This window comes from Triticum urartu, chromosome 2A (genome assembly GCF_056163025.1).
Source record: "Triticum urartu cultivar PI428250 chromosome 2A, HENAU_Tu73, whole genome shotgun sequence".
NCBI classification, from domain to species: Eukaryota; Viridiplantae; Streptophyta; class Magnoliopsida; order Poales; family Poaceae; genus Triticum; species Triticum urartu.
The window spans coordinates 765,322,117-765,337,472 of NC_141874.1; the positions used below are offsets into that span (position 1 = coordinate 765,322,117).

The window sequence follows — 15,356 nt, forward strand, 5'->3', positions numbered from 1 at the left end:
GACGACGATATGTGTTGGACGAGTTTCCAAGGTTGATGTGATCAAACATCGCACGCTCCGTCTACCATCGGGATTGGTGTTAAACCTAAATAATTTTTATTTGGTATTTGCGTTGAGCGTAGACACGATTGGATTATGTTTATCGCAATACAGTTATTCATTTAAGGAGAATAATGGTTACTCTGTTTATTTGAATAATACCTTCAATGGTCTTGCACCTAAAATGAATGGTTTATTGAATCCCGATCGTAGTGATACACATGTTCATGCCAAAAGATATAAGATAGTAATGATAGTACCACATAATTGTGGCACTGCAATTTGAGTCATAATGGTATAAAACGCATGAAGACGCTCCATGTTGATGGATCTTTGGACTCACTTGATTTTGAGTCACTTGAGACGTGCAAACCATGCCTATTGGTATATATGCATGAAGAAACTCCATACAGATGGATAGTTTGGGCTCACTTGATTTTGAATCACTTGAGACATGCAAATCATACCGCATGGGCAAGATGACTGAATGGCCTCGTTTTTCAGTAAGATGGAACAAGAAAGCAACTTGTTGGAAGTAATACATCTTGATGTGTGCAGTCCAATGAGTGTTGTGGCATGTAGTGGATATCGTTGTGTTCTTACTTCACAGATGATTTGAGTAGATTAGTATATTTACTTGATGAATCACAAGTCTGAATTATTGAAAGGTTCAAGTAATTTCAGGGTGAAGTTGAAAGATCGTCGTGACAAGAGGATAAAATATCTATGATATGATCATAGAGATGAATATCTGAATTACGAGTTTGGCACACAGTTAAGACATTGTGGAAATTGTTTCACAACTAATACCGCGTGGAACACCATAGTGTGATGGTGTGTCCTAACATCATAACTGCACCCTATTGGATATGGTGCATACCATGATGTCTCTTATCGAATTACCACTATAGTTTATGGGTTAGGCATTAGAGACAACCACATTCACTTTAAATAGGGCCCCACGCAATTCCGTTTGAGTCGACACCGTATGAACTATGGTTCAGAGAAACCTAAGCTATCATTTCTTAAAAGGTTTGGGGCTGCGACGCTTATGTGAAAAAGTTTCAGGCTGATAAGCTCGAACCCAAAGCGGATAAATGCATCTTCATAGGACACCCAAAACAGTTGGGTGTACCTCCTGTCTCAGATCCGAAAGCAATAGGGATTGTTTCTAGAATCGGGTCCTTTCTCGAGGAAAAGTTTCTCTCGAAAGAATTGAGTGGGAGGATGTTGGAGACTTGATGAGGTTATTGAACCGTCACTTCAACTAGTGTATAGCAGGGTACAGGGAGTTGTTCCTGTGGCACCTACACCAATTGAAGTGGAAGCTTATGATAGTGATCATGAAACTTTGGATCAAGTCACTACCAAACCTCGTAGGACGACAAGGATGCGTACTACTTCAGAGTGGTATGTAATCCTATCTTGGAAGTCATGTTGCTAGACAACAATGAACCTACGAGCTATGGAGAAGCGATGGTGGGCCCGGATTCCGAAAATTGGCTCGAGGCCATAAAATCCGAGAGAGGATCCATGCATGAAAACAAAGTGTAGAAGTTGGAAGAACTACTTGATGGTCGTAAGGCTGTTGGGTACATATGGATTTTAAAAGGAAGACGGACAATGATGGTAAGTATCACCATTAAGAAAGTTCGACTTGTCGTTAAGATGTTTTCCGACAAGTTCAAGGAGTTGACTGCGATGAGACTTTCTCACTCGTAGCAATGCTAAGAGTCTGTTGGAATTATATTAGCAATTACTGCATTATTTATGAAATCTTGTAGATAGGATGTCAAAACATCGTTTCCTCGACGATTTTCTTGAGGAAAGGTTGTATGTGATAAAACCAGAAGTTTTTTGACAATCCTAAAACATGCTAACAAGTATGCAAAGCTCCAGCAATCCTTCTAAGGACTGGAGTAAGCATCTCGGAGTTGGAATGTACGCTTTGATGAGATGATCAAAAATTTTGGGTTTATACAAAGTTTATGAGAAACTTGTATTTCGAGTTTTAGAACAGAAAAAAAAAACTAAAAAGCGGCACGTTTGGTACGCCGACATGTTAGACAGTAAAAAATATGTTTTTTTTCTGCCGAACTTTGACAAATGTTTTGTATGCTTGACAATTTTCGTTATGAAATGACATTCATGGAAGTCATGGCAAAAAACATTTCGAGTTTTAGAACAGAAAAAAAAAACTAAAAAGCGGCCCGTTTGGTACGCCGACATGTTAGACAGTAAAAAATATGTTTTTTTGTGCCGAACTTTGACAAATGTTTTGTATGCTTGACAATTTTCGTTATGAAATGACATTCATGGAAGTCATGGCAAAAAACATTTCGAGTTTTAGAACAGAAAAAAAAAAACTAAAAAGCGGCCCGTTTGGTACGCCGACATGTTAGACAGTAAAAATATGTTTTTTTTGTGCCGAACTTTGACAAATGTTTTGTATGCTTGACAATTTTCGTTATGAAATGACATTCATGGAAGTCATGGCAAAAAACATTTCGAGTTTTAGAACAGAAAAAAAAAACTAAAAAGCGGCCCGTTTGGTACGCCGACATGTTAGACAGTAAAAAATATGTTTTTTTTCTGCCGAACTTTGACAAATGTTTTGTATGCTTGACAATTTTCGTTATGAAATGACATTCATGAAAGTCATGGCAAAAAACATTTCGAGTTTTAGAACAGAAAAAAAAACTAAAAAGCGGCCCGTTTGGTACGCCGACATGTTAGACAGTAAAAAATATGTTTTTTTGTGCCGAACTTTGACAAATGTTTTGTATGCTTGACAATTTTCGTTATGAAATGACATTCATGGAAGTCATGGCAAAAAACATTTCGAGTTTTAGAACAGAAAAAAAAACTAAAAAGCGGCCCGTTTGGTACGCCGACATGTTAGACAGTAAAAAATATGTTTTTTTTGTGCCGAACTTTGACAAATGTTTTGTATGCTTGACAATTTTCGTTATGAAATGACATTCATGGAAGTCATGGCAAAAAACATTTCGAGTTTTAGAACAGAAAAAAAAAACTAAAAAGCGGCCCGTTTGGTACGCCGACATGTTAGACAGTAAAAAATATGTTTTTTTTGTGCCGAACTTTGACAAATGTTTTGTATGCTTGACAATTTTCGTTATGAAATGACATTCATGGAAGTCATGGCAAAAAACATTTCGAGTTTTAGAACAGAAAAAAAAAACTAAAAAGCGGCCCGTTTGGTACGCCGACATGTTAGACAGTAAAAAATATGTTTTTTTTGTGCCGAACTTTGACAAATGTTTTGTATGCTTGACAATTTTCGTTATGAAATGACATTCATGGAAGTCATGGCAAAAAACATTTCGAGTTTTAGAACAGAAAAAAAAAACTAAAAAGCGGCCCGTTTGGTACGCCGACATGTTAGACAGTAAAAAATATGTTTTTTTTGTGCCGAACTTTGACAAATGTTTTGTATGCTTGACAATTTTCGTTATGAAATGACATTCATGGAAGTCATGGCAAAAAACATTTCGAGTTTTAGAACAGAAAAAAAAAACTAAAAAGCGGCCCGTTTGGTACGCCGACATGTTAGACAGTAAAAAATATGTTTTTTTTGTGCCGAACTTTGACAAATGTTTTGTATGCTTGACAATTTTCGTTATGAAATGACATTCATGGAAGTCATGGCAAAAAACATTTCGAGTTTTAGAACAGAAAAAAAAAACTAAAAAGCGGCCCGTTTGGTACGCCGACATGTTAGACAGTAAAAAATATGTTTTTTTTGTGCCGAACTTTGACAAATGTTTTGTATGCTTGACAATTTTCGTTATGAAATGACATTCATGGAAGTCATGGCAAAAAACATTTCGAGTTTTAGAACAGAAAAAAAAAACTAAAAAGCGGCCCGTTTGGTACGCCGACATGTTAGACAGTAAAAAATATGTTTTTTTTGTGCCGAACTTTGACAAATGTTTTGTATGCTTGACAATTTTCGTTATGAAATGACATTCATGGAAGTCATGGCAAAAAACATTTCGAGTTTTAGAACAGAAAAAAAAAACTAAAAAGCGGCCCGTTTGGTACGCCGACATGTTAGACAGTAAAAAATATGTTTTTTTTGTGCCGAACTTTGACAAATGTTTTGTATGCTTGACAATTTTCGTTATGAAATGACATTCATGGAAGTCATGGCAAAAAACATTTCGAGTTTTAGAACAGAAAAAAAAAACTAAAAAGCGGCCCGTTTGGTACGCCGACATGTTAGACAGTAAAAAATATGTTTTTTTGTGCCGAACTTTGACAAATGTTTTGTATGCTTGACAATTTTCGTTATGAAATGACATTCATGGAAGTCATGGCAAAAAACATTTCGAGTTTTAGAACAGAAAAAAAAAACTAAAAAGCGGCCCGTTTGGTACGCCGACATGTTAGACAGTAAAAAATATGTTTTTTTTGTGCCGAACTTTGACAAATGTTTTGTATGCTTGACAATTTTCGTTATGAAATGACATTCATGGAAGTCATGGCAAAAAACATTTCGAGTTTTAGAACAGAAAAAAAAAACTAAAAAGCGGCCCGTTTGGTACGCCGACATGTTAGACAGTAAAAAATATGTTTTTTTTGTGCCGAACTTTGACAAATGTTTTGTATGCTTGACAATTTTCGTTATGAAATGACATTCATGGAAGTCATGGCAAAAAACATTTCGAGTTTTAGAACAGAAAAAAAAAACTAAAAAGCGGCCCGTTTGGTACGCCGACATGTTAGACAGTAAAAAATATGTTTTTTTTGTGCCGAACTTTGACAAATGTTTTGTATGCTTGACAATTTTCGTTATGAAATGACATTCATGGAAGTCATGGCAAAAAACATTTCGAGTTTTAGAACAGAAAAAAAAAACTAAAAAGCGGCCCGTTTGGTACGCCGACATGTTAGACAGTAAAAAATATGTTTTTTTTGTGCCGAACTTTGACAAATGTTTTGTATGCTTGACAATTTTCGTTATGAAATGACATTCATGGAAGTCATGGCAAAAAACATTTCGAGTTTTAGAACAGAAAAAAAAAACTAAAAAGCGGCCCGTTTGGTACGCCGACATGTTAGACAGTAAAAAATATGTTTTTTTTGTGCCGAACTTTGACAAATGTTTTGTATGCTTGACAATTTTCGTTATGAAATGACATTCATGGAAGTCATGGCAAAAAACATTTCGAGTTTTAGAACAGAAAAAAAAAACTAAAAAGCGGCCCGTTTGGTACGCCGACATGTTAGACAGTAAAAAATATGTTTTTTTTGTGCCGAACTTTGACAAATGTTTTGTATGCTTGACAATTTTCGTTATGAAATGACATTCATGGAAGTCATGGCAAAAAACATTTCGAGTTTTAGAACAGAAAAAAAAAACTAAAAAGCGGCCCGTTTGGTACGCCGACATGTTAGACAGTAAAAAATATGTTTTTTTTGTGCCGAACTTTGACAAATGTTTTGTATGCTTGACAATTTTCGTTATGAAATGACATTCATGGAAGTCATGGCAAAAAACATTTCGAGTTTTAGAACAGAAAAAAAAAACTAAAAAGCGGCCCGTTTGGTACGCCGACATGTTAGACAGTAAAAAATATGTTTTTTTTGTGCCGAACTTTGACAAATGTTTTGTATGCTTGACAATTTTTGTTATGAAATGACATTCATGGAAGTCATGGCAAAAAAAAACCAAAAACAACACTCCAAAATGCTTTAAAAAATAGCTTTTTGCAGCATGGATTGTTTTTGCCAAAACTTCCATGAATGTCCTTTCGTGATAAATTTTTACAAGCACACAGAACATTTGCCAAAGTTTACAACAACAAAAAATCAGATTATTTTTATTTATTTTTACTATTTTCTAATTTTACTTATTATTAGCTAGGGACGGACAGCCCACGGGTTTGTGCGCACGGACAGCCCAGCCCACCAAAGAAGCTTAGGTTAGCAGCAAAGACGTGGGAGTTTGTTACTACTAATAGCCTGTTAGTGGTTGGGCGTTTCTCCACTGTATCCATCCCTTCACTTGACTCAAGAGTGAGCGTTGACCTGAGAGGAGACTCATCCCCTCTTCCATCCGAATCTCCATCGCCTTCACTCGATCGGCAGCAAGCAGCGAGGTCTGCGGAGACTCGTCCGTCCAGGTAAACTAGTAGTAAGTAGATCTTGTCTCGTCTGCTAATATGCAGGCTGATTTGTTATTTTCAAATGGGGATCCGACGTCTGCGGATTCAGAATTGGTCCCAGATCTATTTGCACTTATTTACCACCGATTTGCAGCTAGAGACTGTCAAGCCGCGGTCAACTAGGGCCTGCTCCTTGCTATTGCTAAAAACTACTGCCTTTATTTTGGGTCACCGTTCTGGTTGTGGAGTTGGTCAACGCTGTGGCTCCCTGACTGTGGCTCTGATGTTGCTGTGGCTCCCGTTTTGATGTGTTTTGTCTGTACCGTATTGTAACGCTGGTCTTCCAAGTGAAACTAAATCTTAAAAAAAAAAGAGGCTGTTGAACGCATATATCTTGTGGGTGCTCAAATCTTGGGGCAACACAACAAGTTCGTGCTGCTAGTTTTGCTTGGTATGGTGGTTAGTTTGCTGCTGATGCTTGTGGGTGTCTATATTGGTTGTAAAGGATAATCTTGTTGTTTGTTAAGTTACTTACTCCATCCCTCAGAAAATAAGTGTTGTTGATTTAGTACAAATTTGTACTAAGTCTACGACACTTGTTTTGGGACGGAGGGAGTACCTTCTAGTCGATCTGCCGGCAAAGCTTAGTGTGACCTGAACTTCTTGCCCAGCTGCGACTTCTATTTTTGTTGCATCGGGATGCTTCAACCGTGTTTCGATTCGTTATTGTCATCATTGTCGAATCCGACCATGGGGTCGTTCTAAACATAGTGTTTTTCCACAAAAAAAATTAATGAAATAATATCATGTAAACCGGAGAAACAAAATATTTCCTAGCAGCTTCGTATATACTACTTACCTAATTAAGGTCACTGTGCCAATACATTGATATACTACATTAATTACCTACATTTTTTTCGCTGTCAATATTAATTGGCTACCTGAGTTGGCGATTTGGGTCTAGCTAGTAGCTAAGTGCCTATGCTCATTCATTCATAATGAATTTTCTCTCGTTTTTAGGTTAATTACACAGTGACAATAAATGGAATGCAAAGCTTGTACTACACAAAGTGGCCTAAAGCAGATGTTAGCTGTTGAAACAGCGGAGCCCAAGGCCCTACCATTATCACTCTTGGAGGACATCACAGATAATTTCTCTGGTGATCGAGAGATTGGAAGAGGTGGGTTTGCAGTGGTTTATAAGGTATACATTCATTCCAATCTTAATCAATCCTGATTTAAAACCTCAAGCCGGCGACGTTATGCTAACGCTCGTTCCGGAAGCAGGGAGTCATTGGTGGAAGGGCGGTCGCCGTGAAGAGGTTGTCCAACGCTCTTATGGATGATAAGGAATTTCACCGAGAGGTTGAATGCCTGTTGCGAGTAAAACACAAAAATGTAGTTAGATTTCTGGGATATTGTGCGAACCGACAAGGAAATATGGCAACATACAATGGTAAACTTGTCATGGCAGATATCCACCAGAGATTGCTTTGCTTCGAGTATATACCAAAAGGGAGTCTTGATAAGTATATCATTGGTACGATTATGCATCCTCTAACTTTACGGTCTATTTTCTGCATATACTAGAAATTGTCTAGTGTGTCATATAACATCGGGACATCAAGCATGTCAATAACCTGTTTTCTCCTATCCCCTTAATAGATGCATACCGTGAGTGGAGAACGTGCTATAAAATAATTAAAGGGATTTGTGAGGGCTTGCAGTTCCTTCATGACAATCATATCGTTCACTTGGATTTGAAACCTGCCAATATACTGCTCGACGATAGCATGGTACCGAAAATTACTGATTTTGGCCTTTCCAGATGCTTTGATGAAAATCAAAGTCGGGATATTACCAAAACTATATTAGGAACAATGTAAGCTAGCAAACTCTTCTTGTAAGTTGCTCTGTGCTTTGAATCCCATTCAACTTAACCACAAATTAGTTACATCTTTTCTATGTTTGTACAGGGGATATTTGGCGCCCGAATTTCGTGAAGGGGGTGTAATTGCACCGAGTGCTGACTTGTATAGTCTTGGTGTTATTATCATAGAAATACTGACCGGGCAGAAGGGGTATCAAGCGACTGGGAATGTAAGAACATATATGCCACTTTAGCTCAACTTACTTTTTGCCTAAGAAGGACCGACTTTAAAATAATGGCCACCATTTTACTTCACATATTGTCACAATATTTTAGTTTGGGATGTATAATCATATTATTTCTGGAAGCACAGCAAGTAGTGGGAAGCATAGTTTGGCTGCAAAATAATTAATACAATAAATTTTTTGCTAAAGAAGTTTTCTTCTCAATTAGATGCATCATTTCTGAAAGTGCAATTTATGTTGTGATAGACATGACTTGAATCTATTGGGACATGGTACTTTTTAGAGATTTTTTGTTCTTAGTTTGATGCTTGAATGTATGTGGTTGGTATGTACTATACTAATATGACTTTCCTACAGAAAAATTGGTTGTCGGTCCATTTCATAGACCATAACCCACCATTGAAATTTTTTAGGTGCTTGAAAGTTGGAGTGATAGATTGGAGAGATCACAACGAGACACACTATCTGACCAAATACGAGTATGCTACGAGATAGCTTTAGAGTGCAGAGACTTCAATCCAAAGAAGAGACCAGCTAGCGCAAAAGATATAATTGACAGGTTAAACGGGAAGGAAAGTATCCAGGTATATTAAAAAATTTGAGAGTTTGTAAATTTCATCCTTTAATTCTGAGTTGCTACAGATACCACTCGGATCTTTGCAATAGAACCATTTTAGCTGATAGAGTTTGAACTTTGGTGCTCGAAGAACAAGGCTAGGAATCCCATGACGCTGGTTGCTTTAGTTGCACATCCTTGCTTGGAAACTACTCCCTCCGTCCCAAAATATAAGAACGTTTTTAACACTAGCATAGTGTCAAAAACGTTCTTATATTCTGGGACAGAGGGAGTAGAACCTTACTAACCTCTGGTTCATAGTACTAGTAGTTTTGCACTGTTGTCAATCAAACAACTTTAAAGTTTTACCATCAATACATAAGTAATTAGCAACAAAAACACCAAACTAAATTACTAGATCTGTTATGAGATATATTTTCATAATATTGAATTAATTTGGCATGAACCAATATGCCCTCTTCATTCAGGAAAAAAAACTATCTGGGCATCTTCAACCCAACAATCAACAAAAAAATTACAAAAATTTTACATGTAAGAATTATATACTGAGCATGTATGTATTATACCACCTATTAAAATTTTAAGGTTTTTTCTTTCTTTCTTGTCGTCCTCTCCACTATTCATTTATTCTATATTTATTACTCTCTCTGTCCCAGAATATAAGAACGTTTTTGACACTATGCTAGTGTTAAAAACGTTCTTATATTTTGAGACAGAGAGAGTATATTATATAATAAGAAGACTAATGCATGCATGCGGCCAGACAGCGGAGCCAAAGGAATCCAAGGGGAAGAACAAAGGCGTGCCGCCGGGGCAGACGGTGGTCATGCCGCGGCCCGTTGTCCGGGGACCAGCGTACGGTCTCGGCGAGACGAAGCATCCCCTGCCGGCGAGGCTCGGCCCGAGTGGTGCGGCAAGGGCGACTAGGGTGTCGTCGATGTACGACATGGTGGAGCTGATGCACTACCTGTACGTGAGCGTCGTTAAGGCGCGCGACCTCCCAACCATGGACATCACCGGCCCGTACGTGGAGGTGATAGTGGGAGACTTGAGGGGCGTCACGTGCCACCTGGAGAAGACCCACAACCCTTTGTGGCGGCAGACGTTCGCCTTCTCCCGCGCTCACGTGCAGGCCAGCGTGCTCGAGGTCAACGTCATGGACAAGAGCACGCTCCAGGACAAATTCGTCGGTCGCGTCCTCTTCGACTTGTCCGCCATCCCCATCTGCCTCCCGCCCGACAGCCCGCTGGCACCGCAGTTGTACGGCCTCTCAGACGCCCATGGCAAGAGTGTCGGCGAGATCATGCTCGCCGTCTGGGTCGGCAGCCAGGCTGACGAGGCCTTCCCGGACGCGTGGCACTCGGAAGCGCACATGCTGTCGCTTGAGATGCTCGCCAACAGGCGCTCCCAGGTGTACTACTCCCCGAAGCTCATCTGTCTCAAGGTCACCGTCATCGCAGCGCAGGACCTGATCGGTACCGAGATAGCCCGGCCGCTCGCGCCTACCATCGTCAAGATCCAGATGGGCAGCCAAATCCGCCGCACGCGGCCGGGGCAGCCGCAGGGGTCGGCGAACCAGGCGTGGAACGAGGACCTATTGTTCGTGGCCAGCGAGTCGTCCAAGGACCCGCTGGTGGTGACAGTGGAGGAGAAGGTCGCCGCCGGCAGGGACGAGCCCATCGGCCGCATCATCTGCCCCGTGGCGTCGCCGTACGTGACCCGCAGCAAAGGGGCCAAGTTGGTGCCGTCCAAATGGTTCAGACTGTCCCGCAGCCGCAGGACGATGTCCATGCCGTTCGCCAGCAAGATCCATCTGAGGATGAGCCTGGAGACGGCGTACCACGTGCCGGAGGAATCGAAGCACTACAGCAGCGACCTGCAGCCAGCGGCGGAGAAGCTCCGAAGGAGCGCCATAGGCGTGCTGGAGGTGGGCATCCTCGGCGCACATGCCCTGGGCGACAACAAGCACCCGTACTGTGTGGCCAAGTACGGAGACAAGTGGATGCGCACGCGCACGTTGCTCGGCACGGTGGCGCAGCAGTGGAACGAGCCGTACACCTGGGATGTGTTCGACCCCAACACTGTCGTCACCATCGCGGTCTTGAACAACAACCACCTGTTCGGCCATGGCGACGGATCAGCCATGGACCAGCGGATCGGCAAGGTGCGCATCTGGCTCGCGACCTTACAGAGCGACCGCGTGTACACGCACTACTACCCGCTCATGGCGCTGAGCCCGAGGGGACTAAAGAAGACGGGGGAGCTCCACCTCGCCACCCGGTTCACGTGCACGGCATGGGCCAACATGCTGGCGCAGTACTGGGGGCCGCCGCTGCCCACGATGCACTACACGAACCCCATCTCCGAGTTGCAGCTGGACTACCTCCGGGTCCAGGCGATGGTGATCGTGGCGACGCGGCTGGGCAGGGCGGATCCGCCGCTGCCTAGGGAGGCGGTGGAGTACGTGCTCGACGTAGACTCCAACACGTTCAGCCTGCGGCGGAGCAAGGCCAACATCTGCCGGATCACCACGCTCTTGTCTGGAATTGTTGCCGTCGGCGAGTGGTTCGACGGCAACTCCAAGTGGAAGAATCCGTTGACGGCTATTTTGGTGCACGTGGGCTTCGTGAAGCTGGTGTGCTGCCCGGAGCTGATCCTGCCCACCATCTTCGTGTGCTTGATCGTGATCATGGCGTGGAACTACTGCTGGCGGCCACGGGGGCCTCCACACATAGACACGATGCATGCTGTCACGCGCGGACCCGGCCGAGATGGACGACAAGTTGGAACCACCGCACGTAGATGCGATGCTGTGGTGGTACAGTGATGTGGCGTACCCCGAGGAGCTGGACGAGGAATTCGACATCCAAGCCGGATGACATCGTGAGCCTGAGATACGATCGGCTGCGGAGCCTGGCTACGATGGTGCAGACGGTGGCCGGCGACCTGGCTACTCAGGGGGAGCGCGCACAGTCGCTGCTCCGCTGGGGCGACCACAGGGTGACTCCCGTCTTCATTGCCCTCTCGCTGGCGATGGCCGTCGTACTTTACCTGACGCCGTTCCGGGTGTTGACCATGGCGATGGGGCTCTACTTCCTCCGGCCCCCGTGGTTGAGGGGCAGGACCAACCTGCTCGTCAACTTGTATAGTCGTCTGCCCTCCGATGAAGACGTGATGCTATAAACGTTTTTTTTCCTGCGATGAATGACGCTAGGGGGGCCGACTTAAGCCAGTACATGTTTCAGCCATTTTTTGTGCGTGGACGTTGCCACCGGCAAACATGGCTCAAGACCATGACACGATGCGCACATGCGTCTGCACCAGTAATTCTTACATCTACAAAAAGTTGCGTAAAGTTTTTACAAGCAAGTTAAGGCGAGGAACTATGATTGGTAATAAAGGGATGTCCCTGTTTTTTCTTTTTTAGATGGAACACCCGATTCCATTGACCCACTGCACTGGCACAACTGAAACGCTTGCCCTCCTGACGTTTACATATCATCCAGCAACTCCTCAGACCAAAGCTGTTTTGGAGATTGCCTCCGAGAACGGCAAATTTTATAATTTTAACCTATGGAATAAAACATTTCACAAAATGAACTCATTTGAAGAAAAAAATCACTCAGTTGACCGTTTTGAGTGACGCCCGACATGAAGGCGCCACACCCTACTGTGCAGTGCCTAGCACGCAGGCGTTGCATGTCCCACAGTGCAGCGTCTGAGAGCTAGGCGCCACACATGTAAGGTGTAGTGCCTAGCCCGTAGGCGCTGCACTGTGACTTATATGCAGCCGCCGCGCACTAGCCCTCCCCCACCCACACCATTCTTCCAGCAGTTGCAGAAGCATCCCGGCGACGGCTGGCTCCTCTCCCCCTCTCCATCCCATCTCCCAAAATCTTCGGATCTGACAATTTGGTCCGTGGAATTCTTCACCATTCCATCCTACAAGGTACTCTCCTCCGATCTCCTTCTTTCTGTCCATATAATCTATCTTATTCTGAAGATTTGTGGAACCCTTGTTTGATTAGATTAGAATGTTGCATATATGTATATAGATTTGTGGGACTTTAAGATTTGTAGATGATATGTAATTATTTTGTAACCCTAGTTTTGTTTATTTGTATTGAGAAGACATGCTTTGGATACATATGTTGAGATGTTATTTGTATTGAAAAGATATTCGTATTGAATCTTTCATGAAGTAGGCCTAGTTTAGTTTATTTCTATTGAAAGATATTCGTATTGACAAGAATGCTTTGTATACATATGTTGAGATGTTATTTACATGATGCCATTATAGAACATTATATTGTTTTGGATACATATAGCCACAGGTTCACGGTCACATGGGCTCCCGTCGTTATGCAGCGAGTACGAATGCATATGCAATGTATTTTTAGATGAGAAAAAAACCCAACTCATGATAGCCCACCGGCACAGGATACGTCTACAACAATAGCCCGCCCCCCACCCTCTTCCTCAGACGCACCCATTCCCAGGTAGATCCCTTTCGTTGACATGACAGGACATGGATCAAGATCGATTTGGGCGTCGCCTCCGCCGATGTGAGGGTGCGATGGATGCGCGGTTCCCGCACTCTTGGGCTAAGGTGACCAAGGTGCAGCTCATGTAGTTCGGCATCGCCAGCCCCGATGAGATCGTAATCCCCTACACCCCACACCCACCCACAACCGCTACCGATTCACAGAAAATTAGGAAAACGGAGAAACCCAAAAAATGAATAAAAATGAAAACTGAAAAAATTGGCAATAAAAAAAGGACGAAATAAACAAAGTCTGTGATTCTTATGGAAGCATTTTTTTCAAGAAGCACGGTTGTGCTTATGTGGAAGAACATGTTTTTTTCCTGTTCAAAAAGCACAGTTGTGCTTCTTGCGGAAGCAAATATGTGCTTCCATAAGCAACTAATATGTGCTTGTCGTACAAGCACAAATTTTCTTTTCTCAAGAAGCACATTTTGCAGAAGCAAATCTGTGCTTCCGTTGAAAAAAAATGAAAAAAGTCCATTTTACTCCCCTCAACAAAGTGGCCGGTTCATATAACACCTTGAGCATTTTTTCTGTTCCCTTAACCCCTCATCTATCCTATACCGTTCACAAAACATCTTTGCTGGGTTTGCTCATTTTGTTTTGCTGACGTGGAGGTAGTCAAAGCGGTAGTTGACCACTGGGGCGCCCTTGTCAGGTTGGGGCTCCTTGACCCCGCCGTTAGCCGACGACTCCTCGGTGCTCCGCCACCTGACCGCATCTCCTTCCCCACGCGCAGCGTGCCGGTCTCTTTCTTCCCTCTCGCCTAGCCGCCCATCCAATCTCCACAAGGCCACGCTATGGCGCGCGTCTCGTCGTCTAGCTCGGGATGGAGGACAACATCATCGGACGAAATCACTATTCTGACCTTTTCAACAATCTTTGCCACAAAATGAACTCGACATGAAAGCATTTCACAATCTGACCCTTTTAGCAACACCACATCCCGTGGCGTTTCTTCTCCATATAAAAACGCCGGAGTAGCTCACGTTTCAGATCCACATTCAAACGCCGAGCTAGCTAGCGTTTTTGACCCACATGGAAACGCCAAGCACGTTGGGGTTGCCGCCCAGGCCGAAACGCCATGATCATTGGCGTTTGTAGCATAAACTCCCGCTGGCTCAAGGTGAAGTACTCTTACTGCTCACTCTGTAGCACCTGATAGGCTGGCCTGGCTCTACTCATTGATTCACCCTTCAGCACTGCCCTCCTTTCAATTCCCTCGTAGGCACTGCTTCCGCATTTCAGTACCTAGCTTCAGCCAGCAGCCATCCTTTAATTCAACCTGTGTTGTGTACGTTGGCTCTACAGCATGCATGCAAACTATCGGCTACAAACGCCAAGAATCATGGCGTTTCGGTCTGGGCGGCAACGCCAACATGCTTGGCGTTTCCATGTGGGTCGGAAGCACTAGCTAGCTTGGCGTTCGAATGTGGATCTGAAACGCGAGCTACTTCGGTGTTTTTATATGGAGAAGAAACGGCACAGGCTTTGGCGTTGCTAAAAGGGTCAGATCGTGAAATACTTCCACGTCAAGTTCATTTTATGGCAAAGATTGCTGAAAAGGTCAGAATAGTGATTTCGGCCAACATCATCTCCTCTGCCATGCAAAAAATGGGCATCGCCCTGGGTCAGAAGACCATGCGCCGGCCATAGGACAAGCAGTGGGCGAGGAGCTGACCAACGACACCAACCTGACGCGACCGAGCACACGGTCCATCTCCTGCCGCCGCACCAAGCGCTCGCACTAACGCCATGCCTCGGAGGAGCACCCCCGCGGCGTACGGAGAATCCACTGCCTCGATCTCTTCCTCTGGCGACCCCTGCTTCTTCTCCTCTGTTTCCCGAGCAACGTGGTGCTCCCCTGAAGCTGAAGAACCCTTCCATTTTGAGCTGCGCATCTCCGAGGACCTCTACCATCTTGGCCAAGCTCTGCTGCCCGCTGCAG

At 43.4% G+C, this 15,356-nt stretch overlaps 1 pseudogene across 1 annotated transcript; it reads left to right on the top strand.

Annotated features, from left to right (window-relative positions):
* Window positions 1–6,060: 6,060 nt before the first annotated feature.
* Window positions 6,061–12,237, top strand: LOC125538544 (FT-interacting protein 4-like; annotated as a pseudogene). The gene is made up of 6 exons (XR_015617775.1): window positions 6,061–6,188; window positions 7,191–7,374; window positions 7,458–8,052; window positions 8,147–8,270; window positions 8,699–8,869; window positions 9,626–12,237. The product of XR_015617775.1 is annotated as an FT-interacting protein 4-like (transcript).
* Window positions 12,238–15,356: the final 3,119 nt, after the last annotated feature.